Raw genomic sequence first — 16,201 nt, 5'->3', positions numbered from 1 at the left:
GAGGCCTCAGCACACGTGTCTGGGAAGAGCTAACTTCTATCCCAGGTCCTCCCTGTCAAGACCACTACACCAACATATCCACGGACCAGTGTGAAAGAGAGAAATGGTGACAGGCACTACACCATCATGAAAATGCAAGGTTTGCTGGAATCATTTGTCCAAAGGGAGGGAGACAATGACATTGATTGGCTCTAGTGGGTCTTCACAATTGGCTCCAAGCTGTTGCTTTAAGCACTTGACATACTACAGCTGTCTGGGTTGGTCCAAGTGCCCCAGATTCATAAATCACTGCAAAGCTCAAGGTATCAACGGCCTGTTTACTTAGAGACATCCTATGGAGCCTCCAGTCTTTTCACTGTATCAAAAGGCTATGACAATCACCCCAAGGCACATGGCAAGAGACACACACCAAGGAAAAAGGGGAAGGCTCTGAGGAAGAGGCTCCCTAGAGCCCCAGAGCCCAAAGAGGTAGGAAGAAAGAAGCTCTGATTCTCCGGACTTGGATTTTTATGGCACGACTGCACAGGCCCACTGGGAGAGGTCAAGCCCAGGTGATGCAATCCAACTCTAAGATAGAATGGGGACAATTCAATGCGTGTGGGATTTGGGTTTTGTTTTGTTTTGTTTTTGCCTTATGTCATGCGCCCATGAGCCCTTGTCCGTTTCCACTTGGAGGAGAGGCACTTGACAACAGAATCTAAGGAGTTCTTCTTGAAGGACCACTCTGATCTTAAGCCTTGTGCCAATACAATTCATGGAAATACCAGCTTTAGTGTAGCAGGCATTAGCATGCATGCCATAGTCAGATGTGAAAAGGAGAATTTTCAAGAAGTCCACGACTTCTTTGTTGCAAATGCTGATGGGATCACCACCTCCATAGATAGGAGCCCACAGGGGGGTCCCAGCAGTGCCCCATTCAAGGGGTGGAACTTCAACCCAGATCTCTTGCTCTAGAGATGAGGCCCACACTTCTCTTTATGCACAGCTCTGAAAAGAGGGTCCCTAGTGACTTAATCTCAGGACAGACAAAACACGAGTCAGAAACTTTGATCAGACTCTTTGGGATCTTCAAGAGAATGCTGTTTCTACCCTTCGGGTGGGTGCCATCACTTCTCTGGACATGACATCCCTGGTAGTGGGGATCTGGGATCCCAGTGGGTGGGGAGATGCCAAGGCCCCTGCCTAGGGACCTGGAGGTTTGTGGAGTATGTCCTTCCTCCTGGGACAACTGCCTGTACAATTCTGTAATTACCGTGTAGGACACAGACACAGACAACACTTTATTTCTCTCATTGACCCTGAAGCCAAGGTACAGTGCTTCCCAGAAACCCCTCCAAATATAAGTGTTGTGTCCTTTAGTTTACTAGGTATAAAGGGAGGGATAGTAGAAGGGTCTCAACATCCCTTTGATGTCACTATTGGAAGAATCTTTACTGAATCTCTTTTAGCAAAGGTGGCCCCTTTGACCCTGCATTGTCTTGTTAATGATGTGGATGCCCTCACATGCCATAAAGGCCAGTGGGAACAAACCCAGTGCCTGGTTTTCCTGGGGGGAGCTACATATCAGGAGTCTGTAGGACTGCAAATTGCACCCCCCCACATCCAATTAAGACAGTATACGTACATCAATATTGTGTGCAATAGAGGACTGAGTAATTGCACCCCATAGTTCAAGATTTAGTGAAGGAGCGGGCCATTAAACACACCATTTCTCCTTTCAGTCTGCCCACTTGACGGGCATTAAAGCCCCCTCCTAACAGGTGGCACTTTACAGTTGACTACTGAAATGTAAATGCCCAGCTGTCCATAAGATGGCTTAGATTCCCAAGACTGTCTAGGCAGTTGAGGGTATCTAAAGGGCCACAGGGGAGACTCTGTCATGACTGAGCTAGCCAGTATGTCCCATTCAGCATCGATGACCAAGGAGTCCCAGCCACAGTCTGCTCTCAACCTGTACATCTCTACCCTGCTACCATGGGAATTCCTAACAGTCCAAACAGTGCCAACATGTTAGGCTGACCAGCTCATGTAGAGCCTGTCATGAGTTCCCACTGGTCTGGGCAATTGAGGGTCACGGTCACTGGTCAATTATCATGCATTCCTGAAAGTTTGTGAGACATGGGAGGCCTGCATCCCTTCAGCAGCTATAAGGTGGGTTTTGTCACCTGACTGAGCTACTCCAGATTTTCGGTCTACTGTCATATGACTTGTGCATTTAGGCCGCCTTACCAGGAAGTGGCTGAGCTATGCCAGTTGATGCACAGGTAGTCTGAGTGCCAATGAAACATTTTGGGAACTGGAAAGTGTTTGTGCCATGGGGGTTATGCTGGAGTACCTAGTGACCATCTGGCACCAGATTGCCTTGCTATGTCACCATGAGAGAGAACCCAGAACCATGACTGTCTTCATACAAAGGGAAATAGTCTCTCCCAATACTTCACCTGAGCAAAGGACCATCCTGAAGCTTCCATTAAAGTTGTGGTCCCAATCAATGAGTGGAAGGAAAGGCAGAGTGACATTGTCGTGCTGGTTATGGATACCACACCCTTCCATTTGTCCATCCACATGGTGCGTTCACCTGCTTGCATTGGCAGGAAATAACACTACTTTGGGGGCTTACTTGCTATCCTGATGTCAAAACAATTGACAATCACACTGATTATTTACTGTAGACGGGACTTGGAAAACTGGTGTAAGGGTCTGTGTCTGACCTTCTGAGATAACTACACAGGTGAATGGGGCAGATGCAGTCTGAAGACAGACAGTTGTAGAGGTTCAGAGGGAGAGCAGGAAATGTAGTCAGTCTTTTAATAGTGGGGGAAAGGGTAGGCTCCATTTTAAAAAGTTTTTTTTTTTTTCCTGACAGGAAAGAGCCGGAAAATGCAACTAGGTGGAAATGCAGTTTTTTGATCCATGACCTACTATGTGATTCCATGTGCTTCCGGAGCCTGGGAATTGGCTCTGGGAATCCTTACCAATGGTAATCATTGGGATGGTCATCCACGGTCTTGACAATGGCAATATGGAACTATTTTGTGCAGCTTGCGTGAATCCAGAAGAATCTTTCCGTAATTCTGATGGCAGTGTAGTCGGTTAGGAGTTCGTCATAAGGTCCTTCTCAGTGAGGTGGCACTGGGTGCTCTCTGAAGACCTGATGACTGTCCCATATTCTGTAGAAAGGGTGGCAAGGCTAGTCAGTGGCAGAGGCCATGTTCTTATTGTCTGTGGATGATATGACCCAAGTGTACCTGTTAGTTCTTGGACATGGCTATGCATGGCATCAACTTGGTCATATAATTTATCATGAAGTTCACTCAATCAGTAAAGAAAGGGTTAAGGATTCCTTTATAAAATACTGTTGCAAAGGGGGTCAGTCCCTGCCTGCTATTTGGAGCATTCCAAATCTCTTTAAGGGCCAAGGACAATGATTCTGGATGTTCCAGGCCAGTTTCAAGGCAGATTTTTCCTGAGGAATTTTGTGTCTAGATTTTCATGTTCCATATCTGTTCCCCTAATCCACATATCCTCATCGTCCTCTTCTGTGATGATTAAGGATAATGTGGGGTATGAAATTCTAATTGTCACCCCCAGTCTTTGCAAGTACGTAGTTTGTCTATGTGCTGAAGTGAGTTCCTTGGTCTGGCTAAATCCATAATGGAATGGCAAATCCAGGAACCATTTCAGGCATTACATTCTTTACCACAGTCGTGGCACTGGCATGTCCAGTCAGACAGCATCAGTCCATCCACCAAATATGCAGCCATTAACCAAAGAGGAAGCCAATTTGTCAAATCCATCTGGAGAGCCCCAGTGGGTAGGGAGGGGCTAGAGGGACTCCCTGGGGCCTGCTGATATTATACAAAACTTGGGACAGATTTAAAAGTAGTGCCCTGGGAAATATTTAGTCAGGGGTTTAGTGAATGCCTGGGAAGAACCCACTGTCTCTCAGTTTCTTAATTATCCCATCTGATGGGGTTGGTGCAAGACCAAAGGAGAGAAGAAAGGGGCCTCAGGAGGCCCACTCAACCCCAATGTACACCCCATCTGATCATTATCTGTCCACCTGTCTTTTCCCATTGTGAGGAACTTACATGATAAACAATAGTCCAAGTCAGGGAAAAAGGCAGGCTTCTAAAGTGAAGGAAAGGACAGAGGCCTCTGATCTTGGCTGTGTATTTGACAGCCTTGTGCGCTCTGTCAGTCGCTGGAGAGACAGTGACAGTCTCCTCACAATTTGGGCTGAAGAGTGACTGTTAGCAATTTTAGCAGAAAGATCAGTTGCGTATAATGGGGCAGCAATTATAGGCCTGCTGGAAAAATGTCCTCTGTCCTCTGGTACTCATGAGGTTAGGACCTGTGGGATTTACAGACGGTGCCAACAGCCCTGAAGACTCCAGGGCATGTCTGGAATGCCTGTGAATAGTGGCAGTCATTCCCTTTGCAGATGTGCAAGCTTGGGAAAACCTGGGAGCGCAGTGGCTTAGACTGATTTTACAGCAGGCAGAGAGGACGCCTGGAGTACTTCCAGTAGGGACACTGGCCTGAGTGGTTCCTATGTTTCCCCACATACAGAAGCCATCACAAAATAGAAGTCAGGGTAGGGCGCCTGGGTGGTTCAGTTGGTTAAGCTATGGACCTCAGCTCAGGTCATGATCTCATAGTTTGTGAGTTCAAGCCCCACATCGGGCTCTGGACTGACAGCTTAGAGCCTGGAGCCTACTTCAGATTCTATGTCTCCCCCTCTCTCTACCCCTCCCCTGCTCACACCCTGTGTCTCTCTGTCTTTCAATAAGAAATAAATGTAAAAGAAATTAAAAAAAAAATAGAACTCAGGGTTGACCACCAGATGTCCCAGAAACCATTCCTGTAGCTGAGGGCAATCATGTGCAATGAAGTAGGGTCTCCCCTTTAAAATTTTATTAATGTTTATTTATTTTTGAGAGAAAGAGTGTGAGTTGGGAGGAGCATAGAATGAGAGGGACACAGAATCTGAAGTAGGCTCCAGGCTCTGAGCTGACAACACAGAGCCCGTTGCAGGGCTCAAACTCACAAACCACAAAATCATAACCTGAGCTGAAGTAGGATGCCCACCAACTGAACCACCCAGGTACCCCAGGTCTCCCTTTTTAGGGAGGGGAGTGGGATAGCCCGATTTAAACTGTTAACATGACACAAGATGATGGAAGGGTTGGTCAGTGGCCAGCTGGTAGGTAGGTGGTGGGCATGGAAATTACAAACTTGTCAGAGAGGAATACAGAGGTGAGTGGGGATTCTAATGTATCCAGACAGCAGTTATGGGGGTGCAAGCATGCAGTGGGGCCTGATGGCTCAAGGTCTAATTTTCATGGGAAGAAAGTTATAGGACATATCCGAGAGGCACAGGTTGTCACAGGATACCTGCAGCCACTCCATTTCCATGGAACGAGAGGTGAAACATGTTATTGATATTCAGACAGCTGAGAGTTCGGGGTGTGCACAGAGCTAATATTAACACTTTAGGTTAATGACTCTGAAAGCCACGAAAAGAAATCTGTGCCAGCATCAGGTAGGGGTGAGGGGCTCACAGAGACAGAGCAAAGGCAGTGAAGTTAGGGGTCCTTGGGAAGCAGTAGCCAGGTTTCCTTAGAAGCTTATGCAACTGCATTTTTGTACCGGTGAGAACGATGTGAAAAACTGACAAGACACTTTGTGGGGAGTTTTGAAGCACTGTGACATAGTCCTCGTTGGCAGTAGCTGTTTGCAACCGTGGACATTAAGAAGATAGGAGGGTGTATGGCCCTGTCTGGCTGGTGCTTTAAGAGGGTGGGGGAGTCTGCAAGGGCTCTCTGACTCCTTTGGTAATAGAGTGACAAGTCACGGACATACTAAACAAGAGTGCAGCCTTGGGTGAAGGCAAAGAATGTAAGTTGGCTTCAAGAACTTGGAGTAATATTGAGCCCAACTTAGTTGCCTCCCCCAAGCATACCTGAAAAGAGAACTTGTGAATCAGAGTGCAATGGCATTGACAAGAAAGTAGAGATATTCATTCCAGTAATGCGTCTTCATCACCAGGAATTGAGGCATGAGTGGCAGCCCGGTTAGGGACAAAAGATGGGGAGGGAGGGTAATAGATGACAAAAGACTTTATGGTTCCTACATTGTACAAACCAGTAGCTTTGCCTTCTGAATCAAATTCTGTTCTTTCGTTACTCACAAGATTGGGGTGTTACACGGTGAGGAGGTAAAGCAAGAACATCCTGCGGTAACAGAGTCTATCACAGGGTCAGGTCCTCCTGCAGCAAGACAGGGCATCTGGCTACTGATGGGTGGAGGCAGCTCCTTTCTCAGGCCCCCTGAGCACAGGCTCTGCACTGGGGGCAATCCATCCTCTTGTGCATGTGAGGCCCAGACACTAGTGGGCACATCTTTAAGACTCATCCTCTGAGGAGCACTTTGAATGGAGGTGGGTCTCCATTAGGGAAAGGGGGAAGCTTGAGGTGTGGTCTGATGGCAGGGAAATGAGAACACCTTATTGTCCCTCCTGCATTGTGGATATTAACTCCTTTTCAATATTTTTTATTGTAATGTCTACCCTCCCATAGACTGCCTTCTAGCTCTGCAAATATTTGCTTGCCCCTTTTCTAGTATGGTGTAGTCCCCCTTGCCTGCTTTGTTCTCTGTGACTTTGCTTTTATATCGACTCAATCATTCTCAAGTGAATGTCATCACGTTTATCGTTCATGTTTTCTTTGAAGGCATTTAGGTTCAAGTGTTCTTCTTAATCCTTCATCCATTTTGAGATTTTTTTGTGTCGACGTATATGTATGAAGCAAGATTATGGCCAAATGTTATTATTTTGCATGTATATATCAGTACTATTTTTTAATTTTTACTTTGTTTTTGAGGGAGAGACACAGATCATGAGTAGGGAGACACAGACACAGAGGCAGAAACAGAATCTAGGCCCTGAACTGTCAGCAGGAGCCTGATGTGAGGCTCGAACCCACCAACCGTGAGATCATGACCTGAGTGGAAGTGGGATGCTTAACTTACCGAGCCACACAGGTGCCCCTAGTCAACACCATGTTTAAGAGACACTATCCTCCCCCCACTGTGCATTGTTGGAAATCTCGTGGAGGATTTGCTCACTGCATCTGCAAACATCTACTTCTGGGTTCCGTAATGAGCTCCACTGGCCTAAATGTCTCATTTGATGCCAGCAGCACACTGTTGTGGATAATGTACCTCTGCAATATCTTTAGAAAGAGAGAAGTGTGAAGTATCCAGGTTCTTTCGACGTCATGATTGTTTTGTTGCTTCCATGTGTTGTGTGCTTTCATATGAATTGTATATTTTTCAGGTTTCTTAAAAAACTCATTGGCATTTTTATTGACATAACAAGATAAACATAAAAATAACATAAAAAGATAAAGCAGACAGAAAATAGAGGCTATCACAAATACAGAAAACAAATCAATTACATAAAAATTTGTATTTGGAAAAGTAACTAAATTTGAAACAAATAGGTAGCCTGGGGAAATAGGGAAGACTCAAACAAATGCAATCAGAATTGAAAGAGGAGACATAACTGAACTAAAGACATGAAAAGGATCATTAAAGAAAAACTTAGGTATTTATAGGCCAGCAATTAGATCACCAAGAAGTAATTACACATTTCATGCCATAATGTAGTCCACCAAGACTGTTTCAGGGAAAAATACAAAATGAACAAAAGAAAAATTAGTAAGATTTCTCTATCTAAAACCTCACCCTCCAAGAAATCTGCATAGGAGTTTATGGCTTTATTAAAACTTCTAAGTATTTAAAGAGGAATTAATGCTAATATTTCTCAAACTATTACAAAACACTGATAAAAAACAGCACTCCCAAATGCATTTTGTGAGGACAGCATTGCTCTCACACCAAACCAAAGAAAGACACCACAAGAAGGGAAACTACAGGTCACTATCTCAAATGAACATACATGCAAAATTCCTTCACAAAATCTGAGCATACTGAATTCAACAGAACATTGAGAGGATCATACAACATAATCCCGGGTGATTCACTCCAGGGATGATGCAAGGATCCTTCAACATACACAGATGCATAAATGTGATGTCCTCCATTACCAGAGGGAATGATTGAATCAAAGCCATCATTAATTGATTCAAAAAAACATTAGACAAAATTCAACACATGTTCATCATTTAAAAAGAACCCAATTAAAAAGGAACTGAAGGAAATTACCTCCACATGATCATGGCCACTATGAAAAGCCCACACCTGACAGCATATTGAACGGTAAAATGCTGAAGGCTTTCCTGTCACATCAGGAGCCAGGCAATGATGGTCACCCCTAACATAAGCATTCCCCATGGTAATGTGAAGAATACATATGCCACCTCAAACTATGTCATCTTGTCACACTGCTTATTTGGGTGAAAGACACTTGAGAAATAGTCCAAGTACACTCAGACTCGCCATCGTCGCTTGATAGCAGGATATAAATATCCCTCCCATGTACCAAGAGGGAAGAACCATCGTTAGCACCAGAATAAGGAACACAGGGACAAGAAGGCTATGCAAACAAACCTACTTACTTGGTGACTAACATAATACCCCAAACTTAACTCTTGCCAAATCCAATGTTTTGTTGTCTGAAAATCACAAGTGCCACCTGCTTTGTCCTTTCTCTGGGTGTCATATCATTAGGAAGGCCATGCACTTACAAAATGAAATTCTCTCCTGTACATATGTCTTATGTCAATGAATCCTTACACTGGCTAAATCCCAGAAGAAAATAAGGGAAAAGCTTTCTTCTCCTAAAACTGGAAGATGTAACCAGAAAAAAATTGGGAATAAAAAAAATAAAAGACATTTAAATCAGTAAGGAGGAAGGAAAATTACTTGTTTGCAAGTGACATTGATCTCAAACATAACAAAACCCTAGAGATCCCACAAAAAATATTAGAACCAGTTTTTTGAAATGAGGAAAAGAGCAGGATGCAAAATGAACAAAGAAAATAAATAAAAATAAACCACCTTTGATTCTACACACCAGCATGAAAATACATGCAAAAAAAAAAATAACAAAATTATACAAGTGAAAATGGCACAGAATAAAGTATTTTGGGTTAAACTTCAAAAAGTATGTAAAATACTTGCAGAGTGAAAATGATCGATGTGGATGAAAGACCTGTAAAAATGCACACAGGACTGCAAATATACCTGTACTCACTGAATACAATTATTCATATTGTCACAGCACCGTCTACACAAACTAAACTACAAGTGCGTCCCTAACCCTGTTGTTCACTTTTAAAGAATCAAATCTAAGACTGGAGCTTCATATATATGTCAGAGCACATGCAAATGGGGTCCTCTCTATGGTGATAAAACCAGCCCATCCCGACTCTGCAGCTGGGAGAGGAGCCCAGCCCCGTGAGTCCCAGGTGTTCCCATTCTCTGATCAGGACAGAACAGACACCTCACCATGGAGTTTGTGCTGGGCTGGGTGTTCCTGGTTGCTCTTTTAAAAGGTAATTCATGGTGAACGAGAGACACTGAGGATGTGAGTGGATATGAGTGAGACCAGTAGATGTGTGACAGTTTCCTGACCAGATGTCTTGTGTCTGCAGGTGTCCAGTGGGACGTGCAGCTGGTGGAATCTGGAGGAGACCTGAAGCAGCCTGGAAGGTCCCTGAGACTCACCTGTGTAGCCTCTGGATTCACCTTCAGTAGCTATGGAATGAGCTGGGTTCGCCAGGCTCCAGGAAAGGGGCTGCGTGGATCGCATATATTTATGATGATGGAGACTCCATTAAGGGCCGATTCCCCATCTACAGACAACGCTAAGAACACGCTGTATCTGCAGATAAACAACCTGTGGGCCAAGAACAAGGCCACACATTACTGTGCAAGAGACAGGGTGAGAGGACCTTGCTGGGAGCCCAGACACAAACCTCCCTGCAGGAGGGGATCAGCACCACCAGGGAGCGCACACTATGCACAATTCTGCTTTGTGTTGCCAGGAGCAGGTGAAGATGGAGGTTACAGGCAGGTTTCCTCTCAGGGTCTGGGGCTTCCTGTCCACACAGCAGTTTCTCCAGGGAGCCTCTCTGGACACAGGATTCTGTGTTTACCTATTAGCTGTGTGAATTACATCATTGTTTTCCTAGGAAAACTACCCTACCATGCACAAAGACACAATTGTTTGCATTGCTTTCTCCTGTCCCTCAACATGAGTGAATTACAGATTTCCTGAGGCACAATAGCTGAACATTTACATGAGTCCCAGATGCACTCCTTGTGCAGCCAGGACCACAAGCTCCCACAGCTCCCCATTATCTTCACCCAGCCCTTGTCCCAATCGAACAACGTGACACTTCCTTCATGGCACGTTGCTACTCAGGACTTTAAATGAGCTACAGCTTTATTCAATTCCTCTAAACAAGAGATAAATCATCTCCATGTATTAGTCAGGATTCCCTCAAGCAACAGAACCCAAAGCACATTGGTTTCCATGACAAAATATGTTGAGAAGACCCATGATCTGCTGTCACAAATTGGGGAGCCAGGAAAACCAGTGGTATAATTCTCGCCTGATTCTGAGCTAGTGTCTAGTCTCAGAACCTGCAGAGCCTATGATGTAACTCTAAGAACAAGGGCAGGAGGAGACCAATGTTCCAGTTCAAACAAGCACATGGGAAGTAAAAATGAGGGAATTCTTCCTCCCTCTGCATCGGATTCTACTCAGAACTATGATGGAATGGGTGATGCCCAGGCAGAAAGAAACCATGGATGGAAATGCCAATCTCTTCTGGAAACTCATCACAGACATACACAGAAACAGTCGTGAATCTGGACACCCATGACGCAGTCAAGATGACACATAAAGTTAATCATGACAAGTCAACCTGCTGTAAATGTCGAGTTCAAAGCCTGAAGATTTAGAAGTCCATGCCATCATTGGGTTGGACCCTGGTGGGCATAGCAGTGCTTCTGTGGAGAAGGAGCCCCAAGGCCCATAGGAACTGCTGCGGTTTGAGGATCCCCTGGGTCATATCGGGTGAGACTGTTACCTTCCTGGAGTGCATCTGGGAGACACGGCATTGCCTCTCATGGGGCAGGAGAGCTGACAGGCACCATTGCACTGCCCTGGTCATTACCATAGGAGCCTCTGCTGAGAGCAGCGAACTGAATGCTCCCTTCTTGTTCTTCCTCACCATGAACTCCAAGCTCCTAGTGTTCATGCAACTGCCCTTCTGGGATAACCAGCTCCAACCACATCACTGCAAGGCACTGTCCCAGAGGATCAGTGGGGTCCCTGTCATACTGAGTTCAACAATTTGGTGTATTCAAACCCAGCTAGAGCTCCTTAGATAAAACATAAGAGTCCTGAGCTGCCAGGTGTGCCAATGGATTGGACAAAGGCAGGGTGAAGGCGGGGTTCTGAAGGAAGCCTGGGACCCATGTGTACAGATTGTTCTCTCTCTGTGAGGGCTTCCTAAACAGGGGTGGCTGGAAACTCCAACTGAAGGGACTAGAGAAGGTGCTGATGCCAATATTCCTCCCACCAATTATCATGGACAGAATTCAGTGAGCAGCACAACACCCCCCAGTAGATACTGAGCCACTGACACCAAGCCATACCCACCTTTCCTTCCTCAGGTGCTTCCTTACTAGGGAACGAGTTTCTAGAACCCAGACTACCATTGAATCCTTCCTTCCAAAGACCACCATATACCCCGACAGGCACCAAGTCTACTGACCATATAGTGAAGCATAGCTTCACCTCTAGGGAAATAGGAATTAGCCTCTTTTAATAAGGAGACCAGAGAAGCGGCAAGATGGCGGCTTAGGAGGACGCTGGGCTCACCGCGAGTCCTGCTGATCACTTAGATTCCACCTACACCTGCCTAAATAACCCAGAAAACCGCCAGAGGATTAGCAGAACAGAGTCGCTGGAGCCAAACGCAGACGAGAGGCCCATGGAAGAGGGTAGGAAGGGCGGCAAGGCGGTGCGCACTCCACAGACTGGCGGGAGGGAGCCGGGGCGGAGGGGCGGCTCGCCGGCCAAGCAGAGACCCCGAGTCTGGCTTGCAAAAGTGGAGGGGCCTGACGGACTGTGTTCCCACAACAAGCGCGACTTAGCGTCTGGGAGGTCATAAGTTAACAGCTCTGCTCGGAAAGCGGGAAGGCTGGAGGACAAAGGGAGGGAGAGCTGCTGAGCCCCCTGACAACAGAGCTCAGTTTGGTGGGGAACAAAGGCGCTCACCAGCGCCATCTCCCCCGCCCATCCCCCAGCCAAAATCCCAAAGAGAACCAGTTACTGCCAGGGAACTTGCTCCCTCCGCGCAAACACCCAACTCTGTGCTTATGCGGAGCCAAACCTCCGGCAGCGGATCTGACTCCCTCCCGCTGCCACAGGGCCCCTCCTGAAGAGGATCACCTAAGGAGAAGCGATCTAAGCCTGCCCCTCCTGCCCCTGTGCACCTTGCCTACCCACCCCAGCTAATACGCCAGATCCCCAGCATCACAAGCCTGGCAGTGTGCAAGTAGCCCAGACGGGCCACACCACCCCACAGTGAATCCCGTCCCTAGGAGAGGGGAAGAGAAGGCACACACCAGTCTGACTGTGGCCCCAGTGGTGGGCTGGGGGCAGACATCAGGTCTGACTGCGGCCCCACCCACCAATTCCAGTTATACACCACAACACAGGGGAAGTGCCCTGCAGGTCCTCACCACGCAAGGGACTATCCAAAATGACCAAACGGAAGAATTCCCCTCAGAAGAATCTCCAGGAAATAACAACAGCTAATGAACTGATCAAAAAGGATTTAAATAATATAACAGAAAGTGAATTTAGAATAATAGTCATAAAATTAATCGCTGGGCTTGAAAACAGTATACAGGACAGCAGAGAATCTCTTGCTACAGAGATCAAGGGACTAAGGAACAGTCACGAGGAGCTGAAAAACGCTTTAAAAGAAATGCATAACAAAATGGAAACCACCACAGCTCGGCTTGAAGAGGCAGAGGAGAGAATAGGTGAACTAGAAGATAAAGTTATGGAAAAAGAGGAAGCTGAGAAAAAGAGAGATAAAAAAAATCCAGGAGTATGAGGGGAAAATTAGAGAACTAAGTGATACACTAAAAAGAAATAATTTACGCATAATTGGTATCCCAGAGGAGGAAGAGAGAGGGAAAGGTGCTGAAGGGGTACTTGAAGAAATCATAGCTGAGAACTTCCCTGAACTGGGGAAGGAAAAAGGCATTGAAATCCAAGAGGCACAGAGAACTCCCTTCAGACGTAACTTGAATCGATCTTCTGCACGTCATATCATAGTGAAACTGGCAAAATACAAGGATAAAGAGAAAATTCTGAAAGCAACAAGGGGTAAACGTGCCCTCACATATAAAGGGAGACCTATAAGACTCGTGACTGATCTCTCTTTTGAAACGTGGCAGGCCAGAAAGAATTGGCACGAGATTTTCAGGGTGCTAGACAGAAAAAATATGCAGCCGAGAATCCTTTATCCAGCAACTCTGTCATTTAGAATAGAAGGAGAGATAAAGGTCTTCCCAAACAAACAAAAACTGAAGGAATTTGTCACCACTAAACCAGCCCTACAAGAGATCCTAAGGGGGACCCTGTGAGACAAAGTCCCAGAGACATCACTACAAGCATAAAACATACAGACATCACAATGACTCTAAACCCATATCTTTCTATAATAACACTGAATGTAAATGGATTAAATGCGCCAACCAAAAGACATAGGGTATCAGAATGGATAAAAAAACAAGACCCATCTATTTACTGTCTACAAGAGACTAATTTTAGACCTGAGGACACCTTTAGATTGAGAGTGAGGGGATGGAGAACTATTTATCATGCGACTGGAAGCCAAAAGAAAGCTGGAGTAGCCATACTTATATCAGACAAACTAGACTTTCAATTAAAGGCTGTAACAAGAGATGAAGAAGGACATTATATAATAGTTACAGGGTCTATCCATCAGGAAGAGCTAACAATTATAAATGTCTATGCGCCAAATACCGGAGCCCCCAAATATATAAAACAATTACTCATAAACATAAGCAACCTTATTGATAAGAATGTGGTAATTGCAGGGGACTTTAACACCCCACTTACAGAAATGGACAGATCATCTAGACACACGGTCAATAAAGAAACAAGGGCCCTGAATGAGACATTGGATCAGATGGACTTGACAGATATATTTAGAACTCTGCATCCCAAAGCAACAGAATATACTTTCTTCTTGAGTGCACATGGAACATTCTCCAAGATAGATCATATACTGGGTCACAAAACAGCCCTTCATAAGTTTACAAGAATTGAAATTATACCATGCATACTTTCAGACCACAATGCTATGAAGCTTGAAATCAACCACAGGAAAAAGTCTGGAAAACCTCCAAAGGCATGGAGGTTAAAGAACACCCTACTAACGAATGAGTGGGTCAACCAGGCAATTAGAGAAGAAATTAAAAAATATATGGAAACAAACGAAAATGAAACTACAACAATCCAAACGCTTTGGGACGCAGCGAAGGCAGTCCTGAGAGGAAAATACATTGCAATCCAGGCCTATCTCAAGAAACAAGAAAAATCCCAAATACAAAATCTAACAGCACACCTAAAGGAACTAGAAGCAGAACAGCAAAGGCAGCATAAACCCAGCAGAAGAAGAGAAATAATAAAGATCAGAGCAGAAATAAACAATATAGAATCTAAAAAAACTGTAGAGCAGATCAACGAAACCAAGAGTTGGTTTTTTGAAAAAATAAACAAAATTGACAAACGTCTAGCCAGGCTTCTCAAAAAGAAAAGGGAAATGACCCAAATAGATAAAATCATGAATGAAAATGGAATTATGACAACCAATCCCTCAGAGATACAAACAATTATCAGGGAATACTATGAAAAATTATATGCCAACAAATTGGACAACCTGGAAGAAATGGACAAATTCCTGAACACCCACACTCTTCCAAAACTCAACCAGGAGGAAATAGAAAGCTTGAACAGACCCATAACCAGCGAAGAAATTGAATCGGTTATCAGAAATCTCCCAACAAATAAGAGTCCAGGACCAGATGGCTTCCCAGGGGAGTTCTACCAGACGTTTAAAGCAGAGATAATACCTATTCTTCTCAAGCTATTCCAAGAAATAGAAAGGGAAGGAAAACTTCCAGACTCATTCTATGAAGCCAGTATTACTTTGATTCCTAAACCAGACAGAGACCCAGTAAAAAAAGAGAACTACAAGCCAATATCCCTGATGAATATGGATGCAAAAATTCTCAATAAGATACTAGCAAATCGAATTCAACGGCATATAAAAAGAATTATTCACCATGATCAAGTGGGATTCATTCCTGGGATGCAGGGCTGGTTCAACATTCGCAAATCAATCAACGTGATACATCACATTAACAAAAAAAAAGAGAAGAACCATATGATCCTGTCAATCAATGCAGAAAAGGCCTTTGACAAAATCCAGCACCCTTTCTTAATAAAAACCCTTGAGAAAGTCGGGATAGAAGGAACATACTTAAAGATCATAAAAGCCATTTATGAAAAGCCCACAGCTAACATCATCCTCAACGGGGAAAAACTGAGAGCTTTTTCCCTGAGATCAGGAACACGACAAGGATGCCCACTCTCACCGCTGCTGTTTAACATAGTGCTGGAAGTTCTAGCATCAGCAATCAGACAACAAAAGGAAATCAAAGGCATCAAAATTGGCAAAGATGAAGTCAAGCTTTCGCTTTTTGCAGATGATGTGATATTATACATGGAAAATCCGATAGACTCCACCAAAAGTCTACTAGAACTGATACAGGAATTCAGCAAAGTTGCAGGATACAAAATCAATGTACAGAAATCAGTTGCATTCTTATACACTAACAATGAAGCAACAGAAAGACAAATAAAGAAACTGATCCCATTCACAATTGCACCAAGAAGCATAAAATACCTAGGAATAAATCTAACCAAAGATGTAAAGGATCTGTATGCTGAAAACTATAGAAAGCTTATGAAGGAAATTGAAGAAGATTTAAAGAAATGGAAAGACATTCCCTGCTCATGGATTGGAAAAATAAATATTGTCAACATGTCAATACTACCCAAACCTATCTACACATTCAATGCAATCCCAATCAAAATTGCACCAGCATTCTTCTC

General features: G+C 44.6%; 1 pseudogene; it reads left to right on the top strand.

Moving 5' to 3' along the window:
* Nucleotides 1-9,475: 9,475 nt before the first annotated feature.
* Nucleotides 9,476-10,139, top strand: LOC123386274 (annotated as a pseudogene).
* The last annotated feature ends 6,062 nt before the right edge of the window (nucleotides 10,140-16,201 follow it).

Source organism: Felis catus, chromosome B3, assembly GCF_018350175.1.
Source record: "Felis catus isolate Fca126 chromosome B3, F.catus_Fca126_mat1.0, whole genome shotgun sequence".
Lineage (NCBI taxonomy): Eukaryota > Metazoa > Chordata > Mammalia > Carnivora > Felidae > Felis > Felis catus.
This window is presented reverse-complemented; position numbering and strand designations above follow the sequence as displayed.